General features: G+C 38.5%; 1 protein-coding gene across 6 annotated transcripts in view; it reads right to left on the reverse strand.

The window, feature by feature from the left end:
- GRM8 (glutamate metabotropic receptor 8) overlaps positions 1-24172 on the reverse strand; it is a 759243-nt gene that overhangs the window by 520253 nt on the left and 214818 nt on the right. The gene's annotated exons all lie outside the window — the stretch shown is intronic.

A 24172-nucleotide genomic window follows, 5' to 3' on the forward strand; every position in this document is an offset into this window, starting at 1 on the left:
TAACCAAGTGATTGACTGACTTGTTTGATTGGCTGGTCACTTTGCTGGACACTGCATTCCCATATCCTCTTTGGCCACCTGGAGCAGTCATCCACAGCACTCACTTCCCATTTCTATACTCTGCAGGATAATTACTTATTTACAAATCTATTCTCTCTCACTAAACACCAAGCTTCTCAAAAGGGAGGGGCGGCCTCCTACCCGTCTTCTACTTTGTTCAGTCTCAAGGTCTGGATAGTGTGGGCAATCAGTTAACAGCATGGCTCCTGGCAAGTTGCCTTTGTGGTGTGATGGGAATTTGTCACATTTCTTAATTTCTAAATGTTACTTGTTTCATCCTGTCTGGAGGGCCCTATAAATAAGGTTAGTTAAGTGCTTCCCCCAAAGGAGCCAGTTTCCCATGTCTACACTGCTATGCCTACCTATCAGACAGCTTCTCTACTCTGCTCTCTCCACTGGAGCCTTTTCCACTTCTAATTCATATGCCACACCTTCCATGAAGCATTCCCTGACAACTTGACAGTTATTTCCCTCTTCTAACTTCCTCTGTGGTTTATGCCAGATATTGGAGCATTAAATTACAAACTGCTGGCTTGCTCTGTATTTATCAGTATATATTTTGTATCACCTACTACAAAGATTACTAAACTCTTTGAGATTTCGGCCAATACATTTGTTAAGCTGTGTCCAAATGGGTTTTTTTGTGATCAATTAAATAAGAAATGATATCTACCAGTTGTCCAGTGTTCTATGCTTTGTTTCACTCAGTATAGCAACAGTTCTAATACCTACATCTAACATATTAGAAACCTCAGGCCTAGAAAAGTTAAGGAACTTACTTATGATGATACAAACAGAAAGTCTTTCTTGGATCCCTCAGAGTGGTTTAGATTTCTGTCTAGGCACATATTCTAACAAAGCCTCCTCAGTTTTCCTAAGAAGATGTTTACCTTTTCCCCAGCATTATTGTTAAAGTATGTGAGTCTTAACATAGAATCTATAATCTTAATGTGAATCTATAGCTACCCAATAGGGTAGCCACCCATCAACCAGGTGGAAGGAATCCTTTATCTGACAGGACTGCTTGAAGCATATATACGCTTTATATGCTAGAAAATATATGCCCACTGTACAAGCAAGAGCAGCAAAGAACTGGGCAGTTGGACCCCCCATCGTACTGGCCAATTATAGAGCCACAAAGTTGGCTCTCTTATTGATCAAGCCAAATGGGAACTTGACAAATAGCCAGATCTGTGGGATTCAACTATGGGTCCACAGTTAAGAAGAGGTGAAGACACTGTTACGTTGCCAAGTTCCCTTCATTGAAGATTCTTGGGGGAGAATCCTGTCTGGTCTTAGTACCAAGGACAGAATTTTTCCAAAGCAATTGTTCTATCTTTTCCTATGGACCCTATGGCATTTTTAGCTAACAAGCTTTTTTTTTTTTTTTTTTTTTTTTTGGATTAGAGCTGAATTTGTGACCTATCCTGAGTGACAAATTTTATAGTCATCTTCATCTTGTTCCAGATCCTACTTAATGACCCACATTTACTATACTATTTTCCCCCTGCTTTTTAAAATTTTTTTTTAACTTTTATTTATTTTTGAGAGACAAAGTATGAATGAGGGAGGAGCAGAGAGAGAGGGAAACACAGAACCCAAAGCAGGCTTCAGGCTCTGAGCTGTCAGCACAGAGGCCAATGTGGGACTCGAACCCACGAACTGTGAGATCATGACCTGAGCCGAAGTCAGACGTTTAACTGACTGAGCCACCCAGGTGCCCCTCCCCCTGCTTTTAATTTAAAATAATTAAATGAAAGGATAAACCAACAGAGAGGAGCTTCTCTCAACCTCTCCATTCCAAATATTTGTGCTTTCATATCTTCCCCCACCTCTCCCCCAGCATCATCTGCTCAAAAATGGATTTTGAAAACTCATTTTACATGATAGTGAAATGATTCTTAAGCATTTCTTAGGTCGTAGACCCCCTTTGGTAAGTGCATAGATCTTCTCTCCAGAAAAATATACACTCCCATCCAACATGTTTGAGTACATATCTAGGAGCTCTTAAATACCTGAAGATGGACTACAGTCCATGGATTACAGGGAACAAACCCTTGCTCGAGTAAATGCACAAGGCCCCTGGAGCTGCATCCCAGGACTTGCTGCAAGCCCAGCAGAATGAGAAGTCACTGAGTTTTCCAAGCCCCTGTCACGAAGGCAGAGGCCCAGGCCTCGTGCCCATCTGAGTCCCCCCACCCACACCCCCACTTCTTCCCTCTCTGCCCAAAGACTGTGAAATAATGGTCTTTTCAGTCCCCCTTGCTATGTCTGTGCCCCACTTCATGCCACAAACTTAACTGGCATCCTAATCAACCCCCCCACTCCTACCCCCACCTCCTTTTTTCTCAAAGTATAACTTTCTGCTGCATCCACCAGCCCAAGCCTCAGCTTCAAGGTTTTATGCCCCACAACTTCAATAGTGGGCAGAAGTGATCAAGGAGCAGGGACGATCAGGACCTTGCAAATGAGGGGACAGAAAGGCAGACTGAGGAGCTTCCAGAAGCAAGGTCTGAAGCAGTAGTACTTCAGCCCATCAGGGCACAAATATCCCAAGGAACCATGGATAGACAGATGCTGAATTCCAGCTGTGTGTGTGTGTGTGTGTGTGTGTGTGTGTTTAAAATTGCACTATATATAATATCAGCAAAAAAAACCCTGCCAACTCTGATGCTTTTAATATAGACCTAAGAATTAATGAGGAAAAGAAAAACTGAAAACATGGTTTGACTATGTAAAAGAAATGGCTATTACAGTTATATATGAAATATATTTACCATTTATGACTAATTACCATATGCAAAATAACTAGCATGGTATTATACATATATATATAACTTTATTATAAATTGCATTTGATTTGCATGCTAAAAATTGGTTCCTGTCAGTTGGGCCTCAAGATTTGCTGCTCACAATTTCCAACATTAAGGGAGACATTGACAGGAACCATATCTTATACTCCTTTTGTTTTTTCCTTATCATCTAAATAACAAAGCAAGAGATGCCTGGAAATTGATAATCTCACTATGAGGACCAGAGTTTGCACACATATCTGAAACCACTTGAAAAAAATCCAAGACAATATGTAAGAAGATTACAGTACACATGATTTATAGAAAGATGAGGGGATTTGCAACAACAATAAGCCAAAATAAGAAGGCTAAATTAAGAAAGTGGGCTTTGAACTTGGCCTTAAAGAAAATTTAGAATATGAATTTGGTGGAAGGGCATTCCAGTCCAGGCAGAAAAATGGTTTTCTGTGATATAGAAGATATTCAAGTTTTTAAAGAACTCTTTATTTCATATTAATGTACCTATTACATTATAATGAAATAAGACAAGCTTTGAATGAACTCTTACAAAAAAGAACTTTAAAACATTATTTTTATTTATTTACCTACAGAAATATATATTCATATCTTGACTGTTGGTTTTTAAGAAAGCAAAGGAAAAATTCAGAAACCATAAAGCTGCATATACAGCTTAGGTAATAAAAATGATTTATTGTAAAAATAGAACAATGAAATCACCAACAGTGGATGACACAACCAAACTTTATATTCCTTGCTCAAATAGAGTACTTAACTTAAGGAGAGGTATTTCTTCACCTTCTTGGTTTGAGCCTACTAAAATAATGACTATACTTGATCAGATGACAACTAAAATAGTGACAGTTGTTAGTAAATTCATATAATTACAATAACCATAGGTGAAATTTGCCATATTGTATATGGTGAAAGCAAGTGAAATGTTTGAAAGTCTGAGTAAAAGGTAAAGACTTTGGGAACTCACCCAAACAGCTACTGGGCAAGGAAAGCCCTCACTGCACTTGCTTCAGTGCTCCACAGGATTAACAAACTCATTGCATTGCAATCTGAACTCTGTGAGACCAGATAGGGAGTCTGGGTATGTTGGTCCATGCCCCCAAACACCAAAGTAGGATTAAAAGTGAAAGACATTTATTAGGTGTTGAGGGCTGAATTGTGTTCCCCCACCACCAAGTTCATATATTAAAGTCCTAATGTTTATTACCTCACAATGTGAATGCATTTGGAGATAGGGTCTTTAAAGATGTTAAAAAGTTGTAAAGAGGTTAGAGGTTCTCTCAGTTAAAATGGGGTCATCAGGGTAGGTCCTAATCCAATGTGAGCAATGTCCTTATAAAAAGGGAAAACCAGGGGCACCTGGGTGGCTCAGTCGGTTAAATGTCAGACTTCAACTCAGTTCATAATCTCACTGCTTGTGAGTTGGAGCCCTGCTCTGGGCTCTGTGCTGACAGCTCAGAGCCTGGAGCCTGCTTCACATTCTGTGTCTCCCTCTCTCTCTGCCCCTCCCCCACTTGTGCGCGCGCTCTCTCTCTCTCTCTCTCTCAAAAATAATAAACATTAAACAAAAAATTTTTTTAAAGAGGAAACCAGAACACAGACACAGAAGACCATATGAAGACCCAGGGAGAAGATGGCCATCTCCTAGCCAAGGAGAGAGGGCTCAAGTAAAAGCAACCTTTCCTAGACCTTGGTCTTGGACTGCCAGCCACCAAAATTATGAGAAAATAAATTGCTGTTGTTTAAGCCACTCAGTCTGTAGTATTGGTTATGGCAGCCCTAGGAAACTCATACATTCTAGGAAACTCCTATGAAAGGAAATGAAGAGGGAGCTGGGAGAACCATGAACCCACAAAACTGGTCTGATCCTGAGTAAAGGATAAAAGGAAGGAAGGAAGGAAGGAAGGAAAGAGGAAGGATGGAAAATCTGAAACAGTAGTACAAGTCTAAGGCAAGTTTGGCAAGGTCATAGAAGAGTACTATATCCCCCCCAAAATGGGATGCTTTGGTACCCCTGCCATCTTCAGTCACTGGCTGAGAACCGCTCATGAGAGCATTAGTGTTGGATTTCACAGCACAGCAGTTGGATTTGTCAGTTTATTACATTCCTTACATCTGGAAATCTGTGAAGTGAATTTCATGGCTGTCCACACTGGAAGACCTCCACAGCTCTAGACAGTTCTGGAAGGACTTTACTTCAGACAACATAAATGCCCACAGGAATTTCCACTGGATGAACCAGTTTTGCAGTTTGGTTACTGTGTGAAGCTCTAGGACATTCTTGTTCCCCCTCAGACACAAATATTGTTCTATGCTCTGTAAAGTAAAAATCAATGAAGTCAGACCCCATTGACTGAAGAATTCTGGTCACATGGAAGAGAACTGTCCTGCAAATTACTACTGAAGTTTTTGTGGAAAGAAAAAACATGTTAACTACCCAAGTTAAAAATGTTAAAAAAAGATCATGATGATCCTGCTAAGAAGCTTCCAAAGGAAGGAGGAGCTATAGGTGGTACAACCTAGTTAGGCTGACCCTGGAGTGGGGAGATCAAAGGTGTTTCTTTGGGCTTTGGACCCAAGATTACAGACTCACTCAGCCCATACCTTTTGAGCTTGCCTTCCTCTGGATAGAGGATCAAAATGCCTGTTTGTTTGTTTGCTTGTTTAAAGCTATGAGATGTCTATGTGAGAAACAGAACACAAAAAAACAAGTGTGCGTGAATACAGAATTTGTCGGATTCAAATCAAAACCAAAATGCAACCAAATTAATCTGCCATGCAAATCCAACCTTTGCATCTTCATTACCAAGCATAGTGACTGAGAGTAGATGTTCAGTTCATGTTACAGAAATAAATAATTGCACACGTATTGAATTATAGAGTTTCATGGTGGTTAATAATAAATGGAAGTAGTTCCTGTAAATGACTGTAATTAGCATGTCTATGGTCACGTAAGGAGGGAGTAAGTTACCCAGAGGAGAAAGTCACAATGAGGCTCTTCTGAAGTCCCCAGAATCCAGAGTGAACCCCAAAAGCAGGGAAAGGAAATGGGGCACAGAGGGCTGGGATCAGCAGGTTTCAGGACAAGGTTGCTCTGTAAGAAGGAGAAGCGTGAGGCATTTCATTTCACTTCCATTTATAATACCAGTACAGTGCAGTATTTAGAAAGAGAGGGCTGAAATATATGACATACAGACTCCCCCAAACCAGCATCACCTCAGTTCAGAATTTATCACTGTTTACCTGATACTGATAAAATGGAAGTTTCTGTTCTCTCATTATTCATTCATTCACTCATTCATTCATTCAGTGCCCAAAGTTGGGCACTATGACACCTGCTGGAGAAACACAAATTCATAAAACATATTCTCTACTATTGAAGAGGAAGTTAAATGCATCAACAGGCAATCATAGCACACTGTGTGAGATGTAGTAATAGAGGTTATGTATAAAGAGCTTCCAGAGCAGAGCCAGAGAAGAATAAGTGGCTGCAGGGTAAGTAATGGGATCACAACAAGTTGGAGCCTGGCCAAGTGAAGCACCAGAAAGCAAAGAAGCATATTCTATCCAGACAGAAGAGCAAAGAAATAGCAAATGCAAAGACACAGGGGCAACAGGTTTGATTGAGATAAAATGCAAAGGTACAAGGGGCAATAGGGTTGTGGAAAGGGAAAGAAGAAAATAATTTTAAAGATAAAATCTATTACAAATAGGTGGCTCTGGAGTCATTTCGAGAAGACTCCAGGTAATGTGGGGCACAGTGAGGCACTGGGATTCTGGAAGAACAGTGGCCAAAAGCTGCAAGAGAAGGGGCACAGCATTCTGAAAGGGGAGTTGGAAGATATGAAAGACAAACTTGATTTCCTTTCATTACCTTTTTCATATGTCATGTTAAATGTATTTTTTTAACTCTCTTCTTAAAACCTAAGTTTCTCAAGCCAGGCCCAACCCCTTGTTCAGGCATGGGGAGGCACACAGTGGTTCTGTGATGACGTGATGGCATTGTGGGGAGGGGAAATTCAGAACTCACCAACAGCACCTGCAGAGGAGGGCATCTGTTCCCAGAGTCATTGACACGCCTCTGAAATTACCTCCTGGGTTGCCATGCTCACACAGACACACACACACACACACACACACACACACACACACACACACACACAACTACATCTCTGAAGCAGAAGCAAGCTCAAGAGTTGAAGATTTCCCATTCCCCAGTATCCAGAGGGCAGCCTACCCTCCTTTCAACTCCACCTGCCTACAAGAGATCAGTCTGGATGGTTTGACAAGCCTTGCCCTAGAGTAAGCAAGCTTAGAAAGACATATTTACCTCTCCATGTGGGACTTTACATGGAGTCTATTTAAAAGTCCTAGTACAATTTAGATATTAAAAGTAATTAAAAGAAATTCTTTACTAGCAATTTACCTAAATTATGCATGAGAACTAGAATTTAGCTAAAAACCAAGCAGTTGTCATGGAATTTAATTTAAGTAACAAAGTTAGGCTCAAAACTCCAAATCCCTCCCTGTCAAGTAGCACAGCAGAGCTAATGCAGTGGCCAAATCCAGCCAGGACTGGAGTCAGGCAGGCTGAGGTCTAAGGCTGCTGTGGGCCATGAGGGAAAGAGAACCACTATAGCAATGACAGCAGCAATGGCTAGATTTTTACTGACTGCTTCTGTGGGTTGGGGGCATTTTATATTCGATCATTTATTTTAATGTACAAAAAAGTACAAAGGAAGATATAGTAACACCTATGTACCCAGCATCCAAAGTTAACAAATGACATTTTGTCATATTTGCTTCAGATTTTTTAAATTGTAAAACAGTTACAGATGGAGTCATTTATATTTCCTAAATCCCATTCCCTCTTCTCTCTCCTCGGAGTCAGACACTACACCGTGAATCTCATGCATATTCAGTACATTTTCATTTTACCACATTTATACATACCTGTAAATATTAGAGGATTGCTTTAGATTTTTGTTTTATTTCCCAAAATCTTCTTTTATCAACTCAAATATATGGCTTCAAAATCTATAAGTGTTGATCAGTTTGTTCCACTGCACTTATCAATTTTGCACATGCTATTAAGTTCACTCAGTTGTTTTGTTTATAATATGTTGCTTTCTTACCATTAGACTACGAAAGAAACAAAGGAATTTTTTTCTGTTTTATTCAATAATGTATCCTGAGCACGTAAACAGTGTCGGCCATATAGCTGATGCATAACAAATATTTGTTGAATGAGTAATAGAATTCAGTTAATTTATTTAACTTCTAGAATATTCTTTTTTATGCATGCTTCAGAATTTATTTATCTATTTATGCACTAGGGTTTATTTGAGCTATTCCTCATTTTTTGATATTGTAAACAACATCACATGAAACCCTATGTATACATCCAGGAGTCCCTCTAAGGCATTTACCTAGAGCAGAATTACCAGGTCATGGGATACGTGTACTTTAAACGTTACTAGATATTATCAAATTACTCTCCAAAGAGGTTTGCCACTTTTCACTCTTACTGCTTTCCTACTTGCTCATTAACACTTGGCATTATCAGATTTGTTTTTCCTTTTTCCAATCACATAAAAGTTACACGTATCTCAGTTTTCTATTAATTTTACATTTTCCTGACTATAGTGTGATTGAGTGTATCTTCATACATGTCCTGGCTGTCTGGATTTCCTCTTCTATGGAGGACCTATCCATATTCTTTACTCATTTTTCTATTTAACTTATTATTTGCCTTTTGAAAAATAACTTATAGGAGTCTTTAGGCTGACATATATACTAATAGCTGCTACCAGGATATATAGTCCAGCTTTACCTTTGTTTTCAGGTCTTAGTCATTCAGAAGATTTCTAATTTTATGTAGTCCAATCCATTAGTTTTTCTTTACCCTGATGTCATAAAGATATTCTATCTAGCATCTTATAAGTGTATTTCCTACTATAAGTTTATTTCCTACTATCTATTTAGCTATCTTATATTTTCTATATACAGTTATAACACTCTTACATTTGTCTTCTAATCCATTTTAAATGTAGCTTTATAAATGTTGTAACGTAGTGGCCTAATTTCATTTTTTTAACAGAAAAAATTCAATGAAGAGTCCTTTCTGTACCGATTGGTTATTCAGTTCTATTTGATCTATTTGTCTATCATTGTGCTAACTCCAAATTCTAAATTGTGCCATGTACTGAAAATGCTTATAAATCAATATACAGGCAAATCCTTGCTTTTTGCTTTTTTACGTGTATACTTCAAAATTGGCATTCTTACAATGCCACACACACACTCTACAACTTTGTGATACTGAAACATCCATATATGCATTTAAATAAATAGTATTATCTTGCTAATTTTCAGGTCTGCTTCTGTCTCTCAATATATTTTTTTCCATAAGGTTATATAGATCTTTCTTACATTTATTCCTAAGGACCATATAGCTTTCGTTGATAGCATGAAAAGCGTTTTCTCTATTACATTTTTAATGGGCTATTTCTGGTGTATAAGAGGAAGAAAAGCAATGCTACCAAATCTGGAGTCAGTTCACCCCAATTTCATCACATACTGTCACCATGGGCAAATTCTTTAATCTCTCTGTGACTCAGTTTTCTCAAATTCCAAATGGAAATAATAACTATGCTACCTCATGAGGTAGTTATGAGAGGAAAATAATTTAACATATATGCAAAGTGCCTGGCACATAGTAATCAAATGTAAATGTTAGTTTTCATTATTATAAGAAAAATCAATTTGTGTAAATTGATTTTATGTCCAGCAGCCTTGCAAACTCTCTTGTTAGTTCAAATAGTTTGTACATTACTTTAGATTTTCTTTTTAATAATGATACAATCTGCAAGTAAGAACAAACTTAGTTTCTTCATTCTTATTTCCTATTCCTATAAATATTTCTCTTTCTTGTCTTACTATATTATCCAAGACTTACAGTATCATGATAATTAGAGCAGGAATTAAGAATATTCCTGTCTAACTCCCTTTAAAATATATATGCTAAACTTTCACCTTTAAGATTTATGTTGCCACAATTTTTTGTTAGATGCTCTTTATCAGGTTAAAGAAGGCCCATTGCATTCCCAATTTGATGGGAGTTTTTATTGTAAATGGGTTTTGATGTAGATATTTAGATTTTCCTTAATTTAATCCCTACATTGTAGTTTACACTAAACATTTAGCAACAATATACTTTGGGTAGAAGTTAGAAAACTACAGCCTACACAGCCTGTTTTGTTAAAAAAAAAAAAAAAAAAAGGTTAAATGCAATTTTTAAAAAGCTTACTGGAACACAGCTACACCTACTTATTTACATATTACCCAGGGTTGCTTTCAAACAATAAAGACAGGAATGAGTAGTTGACAGAGACCAAATGGCCCACAAAGCCTGAAATATTTCCCATCTGGCCCTTTCAAGAAAAAGTCTGCCCACCCTTGTATACACCATATTAAATCCCTCTTCCTACAAGTTACGTTCTATATTGGGGGGCTGAGCAACAAGCAGAGAAGCAGGACAAAGACGCTTTTTGAAAAAGTATATTTTCTAGTTCCCTAATCTCCATTCCTTCCACCTCCTCTCCTGTCAATAGTTCTTTTTTCTCTTTCCCCCTTTTCTTTTTTCCTTTCTTCTTCCCTTATTCTTTTTCACCTTACTCTTCTATATTTTTTTAAAAAGCAATACAAAAATCTCTTCCTCTGATTAAATCAAAAGAAAACGGGACAGTATTTCTTCAATATCTATTATATGCCAAGTGCTATACTAAATTACTTTCATTCAAAATTCATTCACTCAACTAGTACATATTCAACATTATATGCCAGGTACTATTCTAGGAGCTTGAAATGCAAAGGTGAACTAAACAAAGATTCCTGCTGTCATGAAGCTTACAACTGAATGGAGGGAAACAAATAATAAAAGATAAACAAATAATAAATGATAGAGAAAGAGCAGATAGAGGAGGTGTAAGAAAGGAGGTTGGTGAGAGGTAGGAGTACAATGTGGTACAGGGCAGTCAGCAGGTTTTATTGAGAAGGTGACATCTGAGCAAAGATTTGAAGGAGGTGAGGGAGGGAACACAAAATGCCCATGGCAGGAGTGTTCCTGGGTGTTCAGACAAGGAAGCCAGCATGGCTGGGACAGATGGAGCAGAAAGAATAGATAACATCAAAAACACTACAGGGGCTGGATGATGGAGGAGGTCCTTGTAGGCTTTATTCTAATGGAAATGAGGAGCCACTGAAGAGTTTTGAGCAGAGTTGTTAAGTGATTTGGCAAATTTTAAAAAGGATCATTCTGACTATTATGGTGACAACCAGCTGTAGAAGCTACAAGGCCATTCAGGGAGCCACTGCAAAATTGAGGGAGAGTTCATATCATTCAATGCCCCAACATCTGGATGAGATGGATGGTATTATATCCTTTTTGTACATGCAGAAACTAAGGCCGCAAATGGATAACTTGACAGGTCACACAGCTACTATAAAGCAAGCTAGTTCAAACCTAGAGTCTATCCAAGGTCAATGGGTGTTATCCAGAGTCAGATTGTCAGCTAGGCTGCTAGGGGAAGTTATTCAAATAAGACAGCTGGAAGCTATCAGCAGAAAGAGACGGGGGAGAAGGTACAAAAGCAGGCAAGGAATGTGTTTTGCTTTGCAGAACTGACAGTTCCAGCGAAGGAGGTGTCTAACTATGTGTTCTACCTGATAACCCCTTGCTAGGTGTGCCTGGCTTGATAGCCTCTTATGTAAGCCAATTTGAGCAGGACTGGAGCAAAGGACCTGTGCAGAAGCCCCCCCTGAGTTGTCCTGAAGTTACCTTTAGCTTATTATAATACTAAAATCTCCTATGGGCAGAATTTTCCTCCATTTTTTTTTAATTTGAGAGAGAGAGAGAGAGAGAGAGAAAGAGAGAGAGAGAATGCACACATGAGTGGGGGAGAGGGGCAGAAGGGACAGAGGGAGAGAGAGAGAGAGAGGAAGAGAGAGAGAGCAAATATCCCAAGGAGGCTCCATGCTCATCACAGAGCCTGAGGCGGGCCCAATCCCATGACCCTGGGATCATGACCTGAGCTGAAATCAAGAGTCGGACACTCAGCTGACTGAGCCACCCAGGAGCCCCTCCACCATTTTTTTTAAAAAACACAAGGCATGCACAGATGAACATTAGTGCCCAAGCCAAGTTCCCTGCCCTTGCTACCTAATACACTGAATAAAAGCTTCCTGTACTAACCCCACCAAAGACAGAACTTTGGGAGCTCTCTGTCCCCTTACTTGTAAGAAGTAATACAAAGTCTGTTGCTTTCAACATTTCCTTGCGTTGTGTTCAATTTAATGCACCCTAAGCCACAAACGCCTCAAAGTTCGGTTACAAGATCAGCATGGATTTCACTATGGGAATGTGCTTTGTAAATAATCATTATTTAATGTATGATATTATATCATAATTATTTCAAGAGATGCATGATTTTAAATTAATCACATACGTAGTATCTAAATGTGGTGTCTCTCCCACGAGCCCTCAAATGTGGGGCAACGATGGGTGGAAGCCAGTGGCAGTGCAGTGAAACAATTCACCTGAGGCAGAACAAAGGCCAAAGAAGTTTACTGAATACACCACAAGGGAGCAGCTGCAGACAGCAGAGGAGAGGCTATCTGCCAGGAGGCAGTGCATGGGGGCTATGTTTAAAGGGGGAAGATGAGGAGGTATGGTGACAGACATATGGAATCTTCCCTTCTTTGGTAACTGTGACTGGTTGTAAATAGCCCATTGGTCAGTTAGGGCCTATGGATATACATTTTTTAATATATAATTTATTGTCAAGTTAGCTAACATGCAGTATATACAGTGTGCTCTTGCCTTCGGGAGTAGATTCCTATAATTCATCACTTACATACAACACCCAGAGCTTTTTCCAATATGTGCCCTCCTCAGTGCCTATCACCCATTTTCCCCCTCTCCCCTCATCAATCCTCAGTGTATTGTCTGTATTTAAGAGTCCCTTAAATTGCCTCCCTCTCTGTTTGAAACTATTTTTTCCCCTTCCCTTCCCCCGATATTTTGAGGTGGGTTGCCTGATGGGTCTGTCTGTATTCAGCCAGGGGTTTGGTGTGACCTTGGGCCCTTCTGCCTTGATTAAGTTTCCATTGCTCAAGACTATTCTATAAAAGCAGCCTCTATATTTATTATATATTTCATAGATTTTTAGATAAATCATATTTCTTTTTAATTAGAACTACTTAGATGCTATAGATCCAGACTCCTACATTTTGTTCTTGAATTACTTATTTTAAAAAAGGTTAAACCTAGATTTTCAAATATTAGGTTTGCTTCAAATAAACCTGAGGACCTGGAGATTTACTTACTTTAGCCCTAGAAATTAGAAGCCAACATCATGTTCCCACTCTCCTATAAAATCTCAGATTGTATTCTCTAAAAGTCACTTTACCACTTGAGTGTTGTTTTCTCTTTAAAATCTCCTGACTGATAGGCACATACCCAAGTTCAAATCCTGTCTTACATACTGAAATGTTGTCTTCTGTAGTATTACTGGTAAGAAAGACAGCCAGAGAAGGGTTTGCTATAGAAATGTTTCTATTTATTCTTCAGTAACAAATTGAGTGGCTCCAGACATTCAACATAAAACATAAACAATATAAAAATAGGTCCTACAAATTTGATCTCTATTCTATGGATGTTGAGCTTTTTTTTTTAATTTTTTACATTTATTTCTTTTGAGAGAGAGAGAGACAGAGCACAAGTGGGGGAAGGGCAGAGAGAGAAGGAGACACAGAATCTGAAGCAGGCTCCAGGCTCCCAGCTGTCAGCACAGAGCCCAACACAGGGCTCCAACTCACAAGCTGTGAGATCATTACCTGAGCCGAAGTCGGATGCCTACCCAACTGAGCTGCCCAGGCACCCCAGATGTTGAGCTTTTAAACCAGCCACTTTGACCCAGGTTTATAAGTACATAATCTTGAGAAATTTAAATATATATGTGTTTATTGTTAAAAAGAAAACCACAGGCCCAAAAAGATGTCTTAGACCAAGTCATGAAACCAAGGCCTAATACCCACCCTAACTGCTATTTTAACCTCCCCAGAAATATAAGTCTTAACCACTGGCCATTCAGGAATTTTCTGATAAGTACCAATGAACTACTCTGTCATATGGGCCCTCTCCATTGCCCAAAAGATGATGAGGTAATCTGCATGATAGGACCCACTGCTCTTCCCCTAAGGAAAAGTGACCTTGCCTGGAACAATCCTTTCTCTTTTTTTGCTAAAAACTTCCTTGCCCTACCCTACTTCCTATAAAAACCTTCCATTTTGCACAACTCCTGGGAGCTGCCCTCTATTGACTAGATGGGATACTCCCCAATTTATGAATTGTTTAATAAAGTCAATTAGATCTTCAAATTTACTCATTTGACTTTTGCTCTTTAACAGTATGTAATCAATATACCAGTAAAGAATTTAAATCAATCAGCCACAGACATTTATTGTATGTATTGAGTGGCCCTTAGGCATTATCTTGGGCCCTGGGGATTCCGTGCTGAGAATAAAAAGGTCAAGACCCCTGCCTTCATTAAGCTTACAGCCTAGTAGGAAAACCAAATAATAAATACATAATTAGAAGTATTAGGAGAGCCATGAAGGAAAAGGGAAGGTGCAGGGCTGCTCTTAACAAGGACTAAACCCAGTGTGGGAGGGAGAGGATAGTCAGAGAAGCCTGCCCTGTGGAAGGGATGTTTCAGCTCAACTTGAAGGACGTATACAAGCTAGTTAGCAAGAACAGCAAATAGGTGGAGAAGGAAAGACCCTTTCAAGAGAAAAAACAGCAAAGGGCTTGATACAGGAGTGAATCTAATGCTTTGGGGAAAGAAAAAAGTTTGGTGTGCCTGACGGAAAGCAGGACAAAGTGGGTACCAGTGTGAGATGAAGCTGGAGACGCAGGGGATGGGTCAGGTCTGGCTAAAAGTTTCCATTTAACTCTAAGAGCAAAGAGAAACCACTAGGGGGGATTTTTAGTAGTGGAGTGACATCTAGTTTTCATTTTATAGAGGTCAGTAGGGCTGCTATGTGAAGACTGGATCAGAAGGGAACAAGAATGAAGCACACTTAGGAGGCTGTTGTAATCTTGCAGAGGACAGGGATGATGTAGGCAGAAGTATGGGCTGTGGGGTGGGCAACAGTGAACAGATTCAAATCAATATGGACAGTGTAGGGGATGAGTGAGAAGCAAGAGCCGACAATGAACCCTCATTTTCTGACTGGCTAGATATAACAGTCATTCACTAAGATGGGGAGCCAGGAAAGTCACAATACGACTCCATTTCAAGTATGTTTGAGGGTTGGAGATAAGGGTGGAGATCCCTTCCACACCACTTCTGCCTATCAATCTAAATTATTGGTTGCAAAAATTTTATTTCATTGGTCTCTTTTTACTGAAGTTATTAGAGGGAAACAAATGTCTTTTAAGGAACACAGGGGGAAGAGGGAGAAAAGTTTTGCAGATAGCTTTCCAGAGAAGCCTGAACACTGGGATGGGGTGAATTGGGAGGAACAGTGTGATATTATAATTTAAGATATGAAATCTATATTTGATCGTCATCCCCATTTCTGAAATGAAACCCTGGGAATTGCCCAAGCAATGAGAACTATGAAGGTGTCTTTTGTTATGTTAATGAGGTGACTTTTGGACCTGGGCTTACACATGGGGGTTGGTTGCCAGGACCTTCAACCATGTGAGTGGAGGGTTGAAACTTCCAGTTCCACTCCCCAACCTCCAAAGGAAGGAAAAGGGGCTGGAGATTGAGTTCAATCACCAGTGGCCAATGATTTAATCAATCGTGCTTATATAATGAAGCCTCCATAAAAACCCAAAAAGGATGGGGTTCAGAGAGCTTCTGGGTTGGTGAACACATGGAGATTTGGAAAGAGTGATGCTCTTGGAGAGGGCATGGAAGCATCATGTTTTGCCCTGTGCATTCCTTCTTATCTGGCTGTTCCTGAATTATTTTATAATAAACCTGTGATCTAGGGAGTAAACAAATCTGTGAGTTCTGTGAGCCACTCCAGCAAATTAATCAAACCAGAGGAGGGGTCTTTGGACCTCTAATCTATAGCTAGTCAGTCAGAAGTACAGATAATAATCTGGGCTTGCCACTGGTTTCTGAAGTGGGAGTGGGGAGGCAGTCTTATGGAACTAAGCCCTTAACCTGTGGGATCTGACGCTATCTCAGAGTAGTGTCTGAATTGAGCTGAATTGTAGGACACCCAGCTGGTATCCCTAAAATTGCTTGGTGCTGTGTGGGAAACCCCCACAACCCTCATATTGAAATTGGGTGCTCAGAACATCAAAAGAGACAGGAACTGGAGTGGACCTCAAGAGAGACATGACTGACCCAAAGGAGGTAACACATCAAAGAACATTCTGGTACTTTATAAATTTGCTGAGGACTGACAATGTTTTAATGGTAACATTTCCCTTTGTGTTTCCTTCCTTGGTGAATGGTGATGTACCCTATTGATTACACCATAAAGATAACAGGAGAAGGAAGGGAGGATTGCTTTTCTCATTCAATTGTCTTTTTAGAGCCCTCTCCCTGGTTCCAAACACTCGAAATGCAAAATTTACAGTTATGGGGGAAGTTGCTTCTGAGCATGAGTAAACACTTTTTATCTTTCTTCACACAAAAGCTTGCAAATACCAAGCTATTCAATTACAGAATCATATCATTTCTATTTTTAAATTATATTCTAGATCATATTATATGCTAATTATGGTAAAATATTTTGCAATAATGCAAAGACATTTGAATAATCAATTGGAATTTCCTATTCAACTCCTAAATATATACACCCTAGTAGCTCTCAAATGTGGTCCCCAGACTAGGAGCATTAACATCACTTGGAATTTTGTTAAGAATGCAAATGCATGGGCCCTACTATAGACCTACTGAATCAGAAATTCTGGAGGTGGAGCCCAGTAATTTTTAATGAGTTTTCCACATGATTCTGACACATGCGAATGTCTGAGAACAACTGTCTTAGAACAGTTCTTCCTAATCTTTTCACATTTAAAAGTGATGGTATTTGTACAATGCCCCATATTAACAGGACGAAACTGCTAGAGGCTTGAAGCCATCAGCCCAGAGCTCCAGCTGCCCTAGGTTCTGTTCAGTAGTGTTGGCCTGAGCACCTACTATAACCCTTTCACAGTCCACCAGCAGGGACACTGACCTGGAGATACTCACACCAGTGCAAAAGGAAATATATATGAATATTCACCGTGGTTTTGTCTCTAATAACAAAAAATCAGGACTCACCTGAATGCCCAGCAATGGAGAAGAATGGATAAATTGTAGTATGTTTGCAAACTCAGAGTTAAAATGAATTCATTGAAGCTACATGTTTCAACACAAAGAAATCTCAAAAAAAAAAAAATATGCTGAGCAAAAAAGCAGGTTCTAGAAGAATACATATAGTTTGATGTTTATATAATGTTTACAACATGCTGTAAAATATTGGTATTGTTTGTGGCATGTCTGCATGCAGTGAAATCATAATAATGAGATAAAAGACATGATAAGCAGCCTATTTGGGGCAGTAGTTAGCTCTGGAGCAACATGGCAAGAGGAAAGGGGATCAGGGTATTAACAGGGCTTAATATTTCTTAAACTATTTAAACAAAATATAGCAGTGAGTTAAGATTTGACATGAGAAGAGATGGGTACACAGACATTTCTTATATTCTTATATTTGTCTGCATAAATGAAATATTTCATTAAATTTTTTGATTTAAAAATCAGTTGGAATATGCTATTTAAACTACCTGAGGTTTTTTTTTTTTTTTTTTAATGTTTTTATTTAGAGTTTTAAGACCAACTCTAACACCAGATCTTTGGTATCAGGCAGATTGTTTTCTCTCTCAGACCCTCCGTTTCCTCATTTGCAAAACAGAGGAAGTTGAATTCTGTGACCTCTGAAATCTATTTGCCTCTTTTACCCTCTCTAATCTATTTTGGTGCTCAGAAAAAGCTCAAGCCCCTTGCCTTCTTCCTCTCCACACAGAGGCTGCAGCCTCGCCTCTTCAGCCCTTGTTCCTTGTCCATCTGTCCCCACTAATAGCCCCCTTATTTACAATGGCCTCAGCAACTGGGATGGGAGCTAATAACATATCACAAAGCAGGACTCAGAAAACCCGTGTTCTAAGATATATTTTAAGGCAGAAAGAATAAAAATAAAACCAGAAAAGTTTGGCACACAGACAAGCTGTGTGGGATTTAGAAAATGACCTTGAATTTGTAAGTAACCTTTCCTTGAAGGAGAATCTTCCCTAAGATTTCCTAAGTAGTGGATTTTACCAAGTGGAGGAGAATTCTGAATCAACTTCACAACAACAGACACTACTTTATCCCTATTCTTTGAGCATCATCCCCACTTCTTCTCCCCACCTCAACATCAGATACAATTCAACACAACCAATTAGCTGACTTTTTACATGAAGGAGAGCTTAGCTTCTCATTGCCCATTGATTCACCTGAGCTTCCCTCAAGTTATGCCTTACAAGGGCAATTAATTCCATGTCCAACTAGGTTTGTTTATTGAGCCTTTGAATGTGATCAGTCATTCCAGTAACATGAATATCATAATATTGATGAACTATGCCTACAAAGGGTGACCAATTTTACTAATTTATTATTTACTACAATATATTTCAAATACACAACTATACTCACCACCAAGATTTGTCATGTTTTTTAAGTTTGCTAATTTGCATATTCAAATCAGCAGATCAGGTAAGGATGATATTTTCTGCCCTGTGGTTTGTGACCCATATCACAAGTGTAGTTCCAGGACTCTTTTGAAGCATTTGATTAGTGTGATATGGTAGGAAACATACCTCGTGTTGACTGATAAGTAATATAAGTCAAAAATAAGCAAATCTAGTTTTAGTCCTAACATGTAGTAAATAGTCTTAAGAAATCATCTCTTGGCCTTGGTTTACTAATCTATGGTATGTATAAATGAGACTTTGTTGATTATAAGATCCCTCCAACCTCTGAAATCCTTTGGTTCTATGGAATGGCCAAATAAACCAATTGTTCTAAACTTACATAAGTAGTCTCAGTCCAAATCTTCAAATTTTTGGTGGAAAAATGAAAAATTCTTTCATGAATCATGTAGATTCCAGCTATATTCAATGTAGTGCATGTATACATATTTACTTATTTGTATATAATAATATATTTCAACAGAAAGAAACAATACACGCTGCACATTTGTCATGCAAAAAATAAGTGCCCAGCATTCTATTATTATACATAATAGCATATAATTAATGCTTGCTGAATTAATTAATAGGGTTAATTATTAAGTTCATACTATGTCAGAGCCTATGCTAGGTACTTACAACAATTTCTTATTTAATTCTTACTGAGAGGCATATACTTCCTACCTGGTATGGATCATAGTACTATAAATACTAGTTAGGATTTTAAGTCTGTCATGGTGCATCTCAGTGACAATATTAATACCCAAAAGATGGACACATGCTTTGTAAATAAACTTTTCAAGAGCTTCACCCTTGTGTATCACTCTAACAACTTCTAGCCTTCGTTTAACATTTACCTACAACTTTATACCTCTTACTTCAGTACTCCCCTGACATTTTGTATTATTCATTGTTTTGATGTGCCTCTCAGGTGATTAAAAACAAAGCTAAAATAATGGGGTCTGGAATGATAATTAGTCAGTGGGATCTCTCCAGACCTTATTCTCACTTAGATAAACACACTTTAATTTTACCACCTTGTGGTACCTAGAATTACCTGTGGTACCCATTTTATCTTCACCAGACTTCTTAATATATTAAGTTATGTACACCAACTTCATAACATCCTTTGAGGGTCTATTAATCTGGTCAGAAAGCACAGTCAATAATGTGTGTTGGGAGACCCGAAAGGGTCTCTCATACTCAAAGGGAAAAGATGGAGAAATGTAGGCTGGATGCTAGGACACCTAGGAACTAGTGGAACAACTGTACTCAAAAGGCTAGTGATTAAGAAGGGATTCTCAACCTGGACAAAGAATTGAGCCACAGGGTTCTCTTCCTGACCTTCTTCTGTTCCCAAGTATTACCACTGGTTTATACAAACAGACAGAAAGGTTCTAAAATGTGAAGAGACAAAAAATATACTGGGATAATAAATGGATTCTATAAATCAAAATAGACTTGACAGGATGAAGAGATGAGTCAAGTCAAGCAAATTGAAATTTAACAAAGATAAGTTTAAGATCCAAAAAGAAACTTCCTAAGTACAGAATTTTTAAAAAATGGTTTAGATAAGTTTAAGATCCAAAAAGAAACTTTCTAAGTACAGAATTTTTAAAAAATGCTTCAGCAACTCCCTTAAAAGAGACATAGGAACTTTAGCTGACAGCAAATTCAGTATGAATCAGCAATACAGTATGACTACCTGAATGCTGGTACCACCTTTGGCAATATTAGAAATAAGAAATTTCTGCAGTAACAGAAAAGAAAGTATTTAAAAGAAGTGAGGCCATGGGCCTGTTCTTCTTGACACTGGTGATGTATTTCCACATGGCATATGGTTTTGGTGTTGAACCTTAAAGATAACAGACAAAGTGGCATTGAACCTTAAGGATGCAGACAAACTGGGTGCACCCGGGTGGCTCAGTCTGTTAACCATCCAACTTCGGCTCAGATCATGATCTTGCAGTCTGTGGGTTCGAGCCCCGACGTCAGGCTCTGCTGACAGCTCAGAGCCTGGAGCCTGCTTGGGATTCTGTCTCCCTCTGTCTCTGCCCCTCCCCCACTCACACACAGTCTCTTTCTCTCTGAAAAATAAATATTTAAAAAAAATTTTTTTAAAGATGCAGGCAAACTGGACATTCAGTTTCTCACACCAGAAGGGCCCCATGGCAGATGAAGAGACATTTCAACATATAAAATAATTTTTTTTAGAAAAGGTATGTTTAATATGGAGGAAAGAAGACTAAAGAAGGATATGATAGCTATTTTTTAATATTTTTAAAGTGGTATGTGGAATGAAAATACTCTTACTCTGAAAGACCCCGAGACGTCAAACAAAAATCAATAGGTCCAAAGAAAACAGATTGCAACTTGGCATAACAAGGACATTTATGGGATAGGATTATGAGATTGTGAGTTTCCTCCATGTTAGATAAGGGGAGAATAGACTGAACCATCTATTTGTGGGATATTGCATAGGGGATTAATACATCAGTGGGAGTTTTGTCTCAATGAATTTTGAAGCCCCTTATAAACCTGAAGGAAAAATAAATTCACCATCTACAAGTTGCCTAAAAAGAAGGTGACTATTTAAAGACTCATATTACTAATGAGTCTTGGCAAGATATGGTTTGAAGTTAAATCTACTACCCACCCCCTCCCTAATGCATGTACACACATATAAAAAACAAACATGATTTTTTTTTTCAAAGAGGAATAAACACCAAAGCCTCATTACTTCAGGTTTTTACTCTCTGAAATTTGAAGTAATTCAGAGGGGAATAGGATCAGTTTGCGATCTCCAAGGAAAATAATGTTTGTGAAGTAAATTATTAATATAAAAAAAATTCTGGGAGGAAAGCTTGTCCTTATGTCAAAAGTCAGGAAAATACCATTAAAAATAATTAGTCTGGGAGGCACCTGGGTGGCTCAGTTGGTTAAACATCCAACTTTAGCTCAGGTCATGATCTCACACTCTGTGAGCTCGAGTCCCCACATCGGGCTCTGTGCTGACAGCTCAGAGCCTGGAGCCCACTTCGGGTTCTGTGTCTCCCCCTCTCTCTGCCCCTCCCCTGCTCATGCTCTGTCTCTCTCTGTCTCAAAAATAAATAAAAACATTTTTAAAAATTTTTTAAATAAAATAAAACAATTAGTCTGGGATTTCTGTACAAATAAATCTTTCCAACTTCTGAATGATCCATTCTTTACCTTAAGTCAGGTAGGATTTAACAGTTATAAGTACTTGTTAGCAGCATTTATTCTGAATACAGCTGATACTTGAACAACATGGATTTGAACTGTGCAGGTCCACTTATACATAGAGGTTTTTTGATAAATACAGTTCAGTACTATAATTTTTCTCTTATGACTTTATTTTTTTTAACTTTATTTATTGAGAGACAGAGAGAGAGACAGCACATGCACACAAGGGAGGGGCAGAGAGAGAGGGAGAGAGAGAATCCCAAGCAGTCTCTGTGCTGTCAATGCACAGCTCAACATGGGGCTCAATCCCACAAACCATGAGATCATGACCTGAGCCAAAATCAACAGTCCACTCGGATGCCTAACCAAACAAGCCACCCAGGCTCCTCATCTCTTCTTTATGATTTTCTTAACAACATTTTCTTTTCTCTAGCTTATTTTATTGTAAGAATACATATATATTCTTATATAACATACAAAATATGTGTTAATTGACTGTTATTGGTAAGGCTTCCAATCAACAATAGGCTATTAGTAATTAAGTTTTGGGGGAGTCAAAAGTTACACAGATTTTGACTGTGCAGGGCATTGGCACCCGTAACCTCACATTGTTCAGTGCATAGTTGTATTATACAAACTATTGAGCGTAATAGTTTTTGTTTTAATGTTGACAAATCCAGCTTTCATGTGACCTGGGCATTTCCCAAGTTTAAATTAGGCCACACTAATTCAGGTTATTAAGGAACTTCTTTGGTAACATGTTGCTTTGAATTCTTGATTACAGATAAGCAATAAATTACAATAGAGATTTACTAACCATAACAAAGTAATTACAATCTAGAGAGAAACAAAAGTGAGTATTATGAATAGTCCAAAAGTAATCTTTAAAAAATCCAACCAGTGGTGGCTGGGTGGCTCAGCCGTCTGACTCCTAATTTGCTCAGGTCATAACCTCATGGTTCATGAGGTAGAGCCCCACTTTGGGCTCTGCACTGATAGCGCTGGGGTCTGCTTGGGATCCTCTCTCTTCCTCACTTTCTGCCCCTCCCCCACTCGCTCTCTCAAAACAAATAAATAAACATTTAAAAAAATCCAACCAAAGCTAGAGAATCACACAAACTGGCCATAAATGACAAAAACTGGGTCAGCCCATAGAACTCAATGTTGTCAAATGCATGACTGGCAGGGCCACATGGGCATGTGATCTGCGTAGTTCACTCAAGGCTCTATATCCAGACTGGTTACACACTTGGTTTAATGTTCTACTGTCAATGTCTTGAAAGTCAATAATTTTTGAACACTGGACCCTACAAATTATGTAGGTAGTCCTGGAGACTGGTACAAAATGCAAGCAAATGAAATGCATACACACTGGCAAAATCTAAATATAGTTCCATTTATTAATGAGCAACAATATCCTGTAATCAAGACACAGACTGTTGGTTAAAGTTATAAAGAATTACTTTGCTTGTTTAATGTGTAAACTAAAGCTAATTCACAAATTTGCTAATTGTTTTCCTCTGCTGCAGATGTGAGCTGGCAACCAGTGGAGCTGGAGTATTCAAAAGTAATCAGCCACCATTTCAAACTCCATCTAAAAGTCATGTATCATTTTTCAGAAGGCATGAAATTTTAGTACATTTTTACTGGAGTTACAGAGGAGTGACGAAGCTAGTGTGAATTTTAAGACAACAAACAATTTCTTCACTTTACCGTGTAAAATGAGAAGTAGCAAAGAACCACTGTAGTACCTTCAGCTTTTTCAGTATTCTGTGGATTGTAAACTGCCAAAACACACGTGAATGAGGGAATTGTGAACCTCTGTTGGAACGAATTCTCCCTGATGTGGGTGTAAAGTTCCTTTCACCAGTGAAAAACAGACACCTATATATCCACATGTACAGACAGAGGGAGTGACCCAACACTTTAAATATCACAAATAAAACTGTGTATATCACTATCACCTCTACTTCAGAATCCGATTCATTTCTGAACACATAAATCTAGAAATGAAACGATCAGGAAAAAAGTCACGATGAAGTATCAAATGTAAAACCCATCTCAGTTTTAACTTAACAAATGTTTCCCCATTTAATTTCAACTTCATAAGTAGAGTCTATGTAGCTCTAGAGAAAGTATTTCATAATATCCAAGATTTATATAACAACATTTGTTCCAAAGAGCACAAAGAACATTCACATAGAGCATATAACTTGTCTATACAATAACCCTATTAAAATCAGGGAAAAAATACATTATCCTCATTTTAAAAATGGTAGAACTG

This window comes from Panthera onca, chromosome A2 (assembly GCF_046562875.1).
Source record: "Panthera onca isolate mPanOnc1 chromosome A2, mPanOnc1 haplotype 2, whole genome shotgun sequence".
NCBI lineage: Eukaryota > Metazoa > Chordata > Mammalia > Carnivora > Felidae > Panthera > Panthera onca.